We start from the raw sequence: 8559 nt of genomic DNA on the forward strand, positions 1-8559 counted from the left end.
GTTTCATATTCACTGACTCCGGAAACTGCTAGGTGGAAACGGCATTGTCATGTCTGAGTTTCATATTCTAGTTGCTCGCTGAGAACTCCTTTGTGAAATTCTTTTTAAAATGTTACCATCAGGGTTGCCAATGCCTCTTATAATCTTTGCTTTCTCTGTGCCTCCCTAGTCATCTCCCCTTGGCTTGAGGAAGAGGCTCAGTTTTGGTGTGCCTGACTGGGAGTTCAATTTCATACAATTCCACAAAGACAGTCTTCATTGTCTGGGTTTCTAAGGCACACGTCCGACCTTCTCCTTCACGTAGCGTTTCCACCCTATCTTTGGGCAGTCTGGTGGGCAGACACAGATAAAAGTCTATTAGCTGTCTGGACTAACCGCCCTAAATTCTTCTCTCTTGTAAGCTTCCTTGGCTACTGTAAAGGAACACGGCTGGGCAAGGCCAGACCTATGAGGACTCATGTTAGGCCAACAGACTTCCTGCATTCTAAAAATACCTGAGATCTTGGCTGTCTGTAGGAAATGGAGATTTTCTTTCATGACTATCAAGCAGAGGATCGATAGCCTCTTTAATTCCAGTTACCTGCTTCAGCTACCACAAAAGTATAGTCATTCATCAGATGGATACAATGTCCTGTTCTGGTAATGGGCAGAGGCTAAAGCATAATCCAACAAGGAGAGTGCATTTTTGTTATCTATCTCCCTTTATAAATTTGGAATAATTCAATAAACAGTTTTTGAATGTCAGCTTTGTGCTTGCACTGATTCTAGGCCAGTGGTTTCAAACTGTTACATCTCTGAATCTTGTTACACTTTCAGAAGTTACTAAGAACCGACAGGAGCTTTCTACTTTTGTGTACTGTATTCTTATTATTTATCATGACATCAAAAATTTACAAGTTTAGAAATGATAAAGCTGTCTTATAGTTTGTGAATTTCTTTTGGTATCTGATTTTGTCTGATGACTGATTCTCAAGCTCTGCCTTCAGTGGGCACTGATACCGGTTTGGGCTGACACCTCTAAAGGAAAAATCTGCCCTCTCATAGCTGCAGACTTGGAAAGGGAAAGCCTTTCTATTACCTTTTCAATAATTGTGTATGATATCCCCAGTGTTAAAAATAGTCATTGAAAAGTAAGTTCTTAAAAAAGTTATTTGTGAAGAGGAATTTGAAACCATAGTTGTTAAAAAATGTCATGCTCTGTTACAGCTGTTACATGAAAACCTGTTCATCTCTTTCCAGACATAATATGAATCTTTCATCCATGTATAATTTTGTATACTTTTTCACAATCCACTGGGAAGATATTGATCAAGTGAGTTACTAACAAGGCTTAAATATTGACACATTGTATTGTTTTATAAATACTAGAACAAAATAAATCATACATTTGTTGATATTACTATCAATATCATCAGAGAAATCTCTAAGCTCTAATGGCAGCTATAAGGATTTCAAGATTTTGTTTTCACTGAAAACTTTGAATTTTATTATGAGTAGCTACATAGTCAGTGTTGTCTCTGAGGTCATTGTCATCAATGTTTTGTTTCTTGTTGTTACTTTGTTTTTACTTTTTATTGATTCTTTGTGAGTTTCACATCATGCTCATCTGATATCCATCTTTCACCTTTGCAACCTCCCCCCAAAATAAAAGACACAAAATAACAACAACACAGCATAGAAAACATCTCATCGAGAAGCTGTAATATCTCACAATGTCTCCCACAGTGTATCCCTCTCTCCACACATCTTCACTTGCAAATGTTCATTGCAATGGGGTCATTGGTCTGGTTGGAGATCTCTGGCTTCTGCTTCACCAGAATATTAGATCCTCAGTGGGCCTCCTCCTGGTTACCCCGTGTTTGCCCTGTGTCGTGGGGATCCTGCAGCTTTGGAACAGCAGGACTGGCACTATCATGCCACCCAACTGTTCACAGATGATATAGATTTTAGTGTGGGCCGATTCAGAGCCCTGGATCTTGGTCTGTGTGGTAGCTGAGCGGGTCAGCCTGCCAGCTTTCTCTCGTCACATGGTCCTTGGTGGCTGCCATGACCAAGAACATCCCCATATTCTCTAGTGGTAATACAAGCCACAGATATCTGACACCAACACCTACATCTGCATAGCCATAGACTCAGACATTGCCCTCAGTGATAGCTTGGGCTGGGACCTCACTGTGGTCATAACAGACTACTCCTCCCTACCCTGCAATTTCCAGTTCCGTATCTCTTCATAATGCTTAAGCTGCTCCACTTCTCTTTCTCTCCCATCTGACCATCATGTACTCAAAACATGTGGTGGCTCCCCCTGCAGGCTGGCCACCTGACTGGTGGGGCCCTAGGTGGCATCCTCCAACACGCTGAGTGGTGTGGAGGTAAGCATATATCTAGTCTGCCTGTGCCATGTGCTGGAGAGCAGGTCTGTGGACTGTGATGACATTCCATTAAGTGAGTCAACTGATCTGCCTAAGTGTCTGTGAAGCTGGGGGTGGGACTTTAATAATGTCCAGAACCTTAATAAGGTGATAGAATTTGTGCTGACAATTCAGTAGATGTGGGCTACTCGAGGAAGAGGATCTGGGCAAGGCATTCTCTTTTGGCAGGGGGCCAACTCTTACAGTATATAAGAAGAGACTTGTTTCTATGGGGAAGCACCGCACATCCACTGTACATAGTCTTCCTTGGTTTTTGTTTCAGGTCCATGAACTAGATTTAAAAAACAATCAGAATGGTTAAAAAAAAATCAGAATAGTTGAACGATGATATACAGCACAGGGCTTTGCTCATAGTTTTACAGATGAGAATGCAAGGTTATAAGGAATTTATATGACTACAGTATTTTGGCCATGAATCTTTCCTGATATTACAATAGTAATTATACAAATGTGTAATTTGTGTGTCCATTTGTATACATATTATACATATTGATAAATGTTTGTTTATTATAGGAATTTCTCTTTAGAGATGCTCGGCTTTTTAAGTTAGTGTTATTTAATGAGTTACCAGTGAGATATTCTGGCATAATTTCTTATGGTCAAAACAGGCATTTTCTTTAGCTCTTTCTATAGATAACCTTATTATAGCCTTTGCTATATGTACCTGAATCATACAATCACAGCTTCTTCTCTAGAGACTGCTTTTTATGAACCCCTGAATCATATTCTTTTGCTTGCAGATGAAGAATTACTCAGCTCTCACAGGTGGCTATTCTTGTGTATCACTCATACTGTCTTGTAGATGAATAGCTAGGTTAGGAATTTCTTAGAGGTGGGAAAAAGTATTCATCACACATGTTTGGTGGTAGCTGTTGAACCATCTTATACAACCTCTTCAAGCTTTTAGTTACCTAATAAAAACTGTGATCTTTAACTAAAGCATGTGGCATAAAGTTATGTACACCCTGAAAAGGCATGCTATTCTCTCCATAATAACCAAAATGCTGCAAATCTCACTTTAAAACAGTTTAGTGATACTTGAACTATGGTGACTGCAGAGTTTCTATGTGTTTCAAAGGTCACGCTGCATCTCATTCACCCATCTATGTCCCTTCTCTTATGTTATAGATGTGAAAACCAAGGCACATCCAAGTTTAGCACAATGAAGTAATTCTGTTTCCAGGAAAGGAATTCTGGGGAGAGAGATCTTATATCCCAGATTGATCACCATCCAACCTCCAGCCCCATAACACCAAACTCTTCATCACCTCTCGTTCTAGGCAAATCTCACTCCCCTGTGGCTCCTAGGCCATATGGAAGGAAAAAAAAAAGTCAATATCAATTTATTTTTTGGCTTCTCTCAACACACCAGGCAGAAGTTTAAATTCCATTTCAAGATGTGAATTGTAAAAACAAATTTTATTCCAATCAGGCTCTCATCAATTCTAGTGTCTTGAGAAAAAGCTTTGCTGTTGGCAATGGAGAACCCAGGCAAGAAGGCTCAAACTCAGTGTAGAAAAGGCCTGGAATGAAAAACTTTGGACTTAAAGATGGATAAGGGATGACAGAGTTGAAGGCAAAGTGGATCGCACATAAGAGAAAGGGAGGTACCACCTTGACTTCAGGCTCTCATCAATGACATCTATGTTGACAGCCCTTCTCTTTCTCTTTCCGTTAGAGTATGGAACTTTATTGCCATGGATGAACTCAGCTTGTATTAAACTTGGCAACAGTAAGTATGCATTGCATGCTCAGGGCTTGTTTACATGTAAGGAGATAGACTAACAGATGTTAATTTTTTTTTTTTTTTGGTTTACATCCCATTAAATTAGTCATGGGTGGTTGTTCTATTCTAAAGACGACATGGTGGAGAGCATATTCAAAGAGGAGTTGGCAGATGCAGCCTAGCTTTTGTCACTGGTTGACTGACATCTTGTCTCCTCCTCCCAGGTGTAGGCTGAGACAGACAGGAGCCTTGGCTTCCGAGCTCTAACCTGGAAGGTTCCTTTGGTGCCACATCACTCTTATATTTTAAAACATCAGCTCTTCCATCACTGACACAGGAAATGGCTTCACTAATTGACAAATTGGATTACAAGATGTTTTTAAAAGCTTCTGCACAGCAAAGCAGGGGTGGGGGAAATTGTCATAAGAGTGAGGAGCCAGAAAAAAAATAAGGAAATCTCTCCCAGCTGTACTTTCTATAAGGAGGTAACATATAGAATATATGAAGGATTGGAAAAAATTAAGCAGCAATCTCCCCCAAATCTTCCAATTAATAAATGGTCTAATAAACTGAATAGATAGTTCTCAAAATACTAAATATTAATAACCAATAAATATTTTAAAAGTTTTAAAGTTGAAAATAGTTCTCTTTCATAGAACATCTCCTGATTATAGTTTCTCTCTCTGGTTTTGGCTTCTCTCCCATCCAGATCTACCACCTTTCTTTTTCCTGTTAGAAAACAGATTTCTGAGGGATAATAATAAAATATAATAGGGTAAAATAAAAACAAATTGGAATAAGAAGAAAAAGAGCCCAAGAAAAGGCACAAGAAATGGATATAGGTACAGAGACCCACTTGTTTGAACAGACAGAAATTCCACAAGAGCAAAAATCCAGAAATTCATAATAGATATGCAAAACCTATAAGGTAAAAACATAGATTTGAATAAAACAGAAAAGAAGTAATCTCAACATTGTGTGGGAATGGTGAGAGATGAGCAATTGAAGGGAGAGTAAATATGTTCAAAATAGAGTGTATGAAGCCCTCAAAGAATTTATAAAAACATTTTAAGACTCCTCTTTTCATGTGGAATCTCCAAAGACCTGTGTAACCATAGAAATCTAGATTAAAATTTCCCAAGCTATTGCCTTCACAAAAAAGTAAAAGAAAACAAATAACAACAAATGCAGGTTAGAACACAGGGAAAGAGGAACTCTTATTGACAACTAGTAGGGGTGCAAACTGGCCACTGTGGACATTAGTAAAAGGGATTCTCAAAGACTTAAAATAGAACTACCATCTGACCCAGTTGTACCACTCCAGGGTTTATACACAAAAGACTCTCAATTCTAACACAGAGACATGTGTACATTTGTGTTTATTGCTGAACTATTCATGCTAGCTAATGAGAACAGCTTCTATGTTCATCAACAGAGGAATGGATAAAGATGTGATGCATAACGGAAATCTGTCCACCTAGGAACAAAAATGAAATCATGACGTTTGTGGGAAAATAGATGGAACTAGAAATTATTCTGTAATAATAAACCAGTCTCCAGAAAGACATCTTCTCTTAAGTGCAGATCCCAGGTGTTCATGTTTGTGTATGTGTGCAGCATAAAGGGGTTCTAAGACAAAGAGAAATGAAGGAGAAAGAGCAATAACAAAATGGATATGAAAATGCCACACAGTTACGAGAGCCTACGTTCAGATCCCCAGCATCCACATATGAGCAAGCTACATCAGTGTGTACCTGTAGCATCAGTGCTGGGAGTGGAGTGGGGAAGGGATAGGTGAATCTCTGCAGCTTGTTTGTCATCCAGTTCAGCTCAATTGGTAAGCTTTAGTGAGAGACTGAAATAAGGTGAGTACTATCGAAGAAAACTCCTGAGGTCAATTGCTGGCCCCAGAATGCATACATGTGCAAGTGTTTCCCTCCATCTGTGTGTGTGTGTGTGTGTGTGTGTGTGTGTGTGTGTGTGTGTATGTATACATATATATCATATACATATATACACACATACACAGAGAGAGAGAGAGATGTCATAGTGAATACCATTCATTTAAATGTTAACTTTAGAAACTAATAAAAACCATAATACTAAAGTCCCATCTAATGTTTTAGAGCATCAAGGCCGAAGTTTTCAGCTGTCACTTTATGGTGTCAAGCTCCTGCTCCAGGGTCCTCATTCCTCTCAGCCTCCCTTTAATGCCAATTCTGCTTTTCTGCCTCCTGTTCAGATTCAGATCAGTTTTTTGTCATTACTTAACTAATTAATTTGGTTTACACCCCAATTGGAGCTTCCCCTTCCTCCTCTCCTTCCAGTCCCTCCAACTCCCCTCCCCTTCCTCCATGCTCCCTCCCTTTCTTCTCAGAGATGGAGAGACCTTCTATGTGCATGAATCTGTCTTAGCATATCAAGTTTTAGCAGGACTAGTCACATCTCCTGTTGAGTCTAGACAGAGCAGCTCAGTTAGGGGAAAGGAATCCAAAGGCCACAACGAAGTCAGAGGCAGCCCTTACTCCTCTAACAGAGGTTCCATATGAGGATGGGACTTTAGTCCCAAGCTGCACATTTGTGACATATATGTAGAACTAGGTCCACTAACCTAGCTGCCTGGTTGGTGGCTCAGTCTCTGAGCCCCTATGTGCCCAGGCTGGTTGATTCTGTAGTTTTCCTTCCTTCCTTCCTTCCTTCCTTTCTTCCTTCCTTCCTTCCTTCCTTCCTTCCTTCCTTTCCTTCCTTCCTTCCTTCTTTCCTTCCTTTCTTCCTTCCTTCTTTCCTTCCTTTCTTTCTTTCTTTTTGTGGTAGCCTTAATCTCTGGCACCTTCAATCCTCCCTTCCCCTCTTCCACAAGATTCCATGAGTCCCACCTGATGTTTGGCTGTGGGTCTCTCATGTTTCCATCATGCTGGGTGAGGCCTCTCAGATGACAGTTACGCTAGGCTCCTGTCTGCAAGCATAGCAGAGTATTATTAATAGTGTCAGGGTGAGCTTTCCTTCATGGCATGGGACGCAAGCTGAACCAGTCATTGGTTGGCCATTCCCTCACTTTCTGCTCCCTCTTTATTTCTCCACCTCTTCTAGGCAGGAAAAATAGAGATTATTCTTGAAGTTAGGCCAAAGTACCTTCTACCTTCAAAGTCCTCCATGGCTGCCATTCGCAGGAAGTTCTCTGCCTCTTTCATGCTGGTGGCCATTGCTCTGTAAGTTTACATTAACTTACTGTATGATACTTTTAGTTTTTATTCACTACGTATATGGATTTCCACAAATGTGCTAATATATTTGGTATAATCTATCAGGACTAGTTCCTCCTGTACTTTTTTGCTTGTTCGTTTCCTCTTTCTCGTGGATTTATATCAGGGCTTCTATTAGGAAGACTGACTCCTAAGCTAGATAGTTCTTATTTATTTATCTATTTATTTATAACTCAGACATTGCTCCCCATCCTGGTCCACCCTCTCACAGTTTCTCATCCCATTCCTCCTCCCCTCTGTCTCCGAGGGCATTCTCCTCCACTGCCAGGTCTCCCTGGGGCCTCAAGTCTCTTGAGGATTAGGTGCATCTCCACCCACTAAGGCCTGACCAGGTAGTCCTCTGCTATATATATATATCAGTGGCCTTGGACCAGCTTGTGTGTGCTACCTGGCTGGTGGCTCAGTGCCTGGGAGCTCCTAGGGGCCTGGGTTAGTTTTCTATAGGGTCACCCTCTTCCTTAGCTTCTTCTATTCTTCTCCAAATTTAAACATAGGGGGTCCCAGACTTCAGTCTTTTTTTTTTTTTTTTTTTTTTTTTTTTTGACTTGAGTGAATGACTTTATTCTCAGGCCACAGAGAACAGGTTACGTTCATTTAAGAAATGGTGTATGTATTAGGATAGTCTATCCATAAAGTCACTCACCAACTGTTTCAATGAACAATGGTTCTGCTTGGAGTGTGGCATAGACATTAGGTGTGGGTAAGAATCTAGTTCTTGCCAATAGCTTCTGCTCTAAGATCAAGAATTGACAAATGGGACCTCATAAAGTTGCAAAGCTTCTGTAAGGCAAGAGACACTGTCAATAGGACAAAACGGCAACCAACAAATTGGGAAAAGATCTTTACCAACCCTATATCTGATAGAGGGCTAATATCCAAGGTATACAAAGAACTCAAGAAGTTAGACTCCAGAGAACCAAATAACCCCATTAAAAAATGGGGTACAGAGCTAAACAAAGAATTCTCAATTGAGGAACACCGAATGGCTGAGAAGCACCTAAAGAAATGTTTGACATCCTTAGTCATCAGGGAAATGCAAATCAAAACAACCCTGTTTTGATCAACAACAAATCACCTCACACCAGTCAGAGTGGCTAGGATAAAAAACTCAGGTGACAGCAGATGCTGGAGAGGTTGT

At 40.3% G+C, this 8559-nt stretch overlaps 1 long non-coding RNA gene across 2 annotated transcripts in view; it reads right to left on the reverse strand.

The window, feature by feature from the left end:
• Positions 1-8559, reverse strand: part of LOC116076268 — a 135629-nt gene that overhangs the window by 68316 nt on the left and 58754 nt on the right. The window contains exons 4-5 of one of the 2 annotated variants that reach the window (XR_004112885.1): positions 7035-7114; positions 5522-5635 (exon numbers count right to left, since the gene is read on the reverse strand). The exons of the other annotated variant lie outside the window; for it this stretch is intronic. This is a non-coding gene — a long non-coding RNA (uncharacterized LOC116076268). Of the gene's footprint in view, positions 1-5521; positions 5636-7034; positions 7115-8559 lie in introns of those variants that run through there. 2 annotated transcript variants of the gene reach the window in all.

Source organism: Mastomys coucha, unplaced genomic scaffold (assembly GCF_008632895.1).
Source record: "Mastomys coucha isolate ucsf_1 unplaced genomic scaffold, UCSF_Mcou_1 pScaffold4, whole genome shotgun sequence".
Lineage (NCBI taxonomy): Eukaryota > Metazoa > Chordata > Mammalia > Rodentia > Muridae > Mastomys > Mastomys coucha.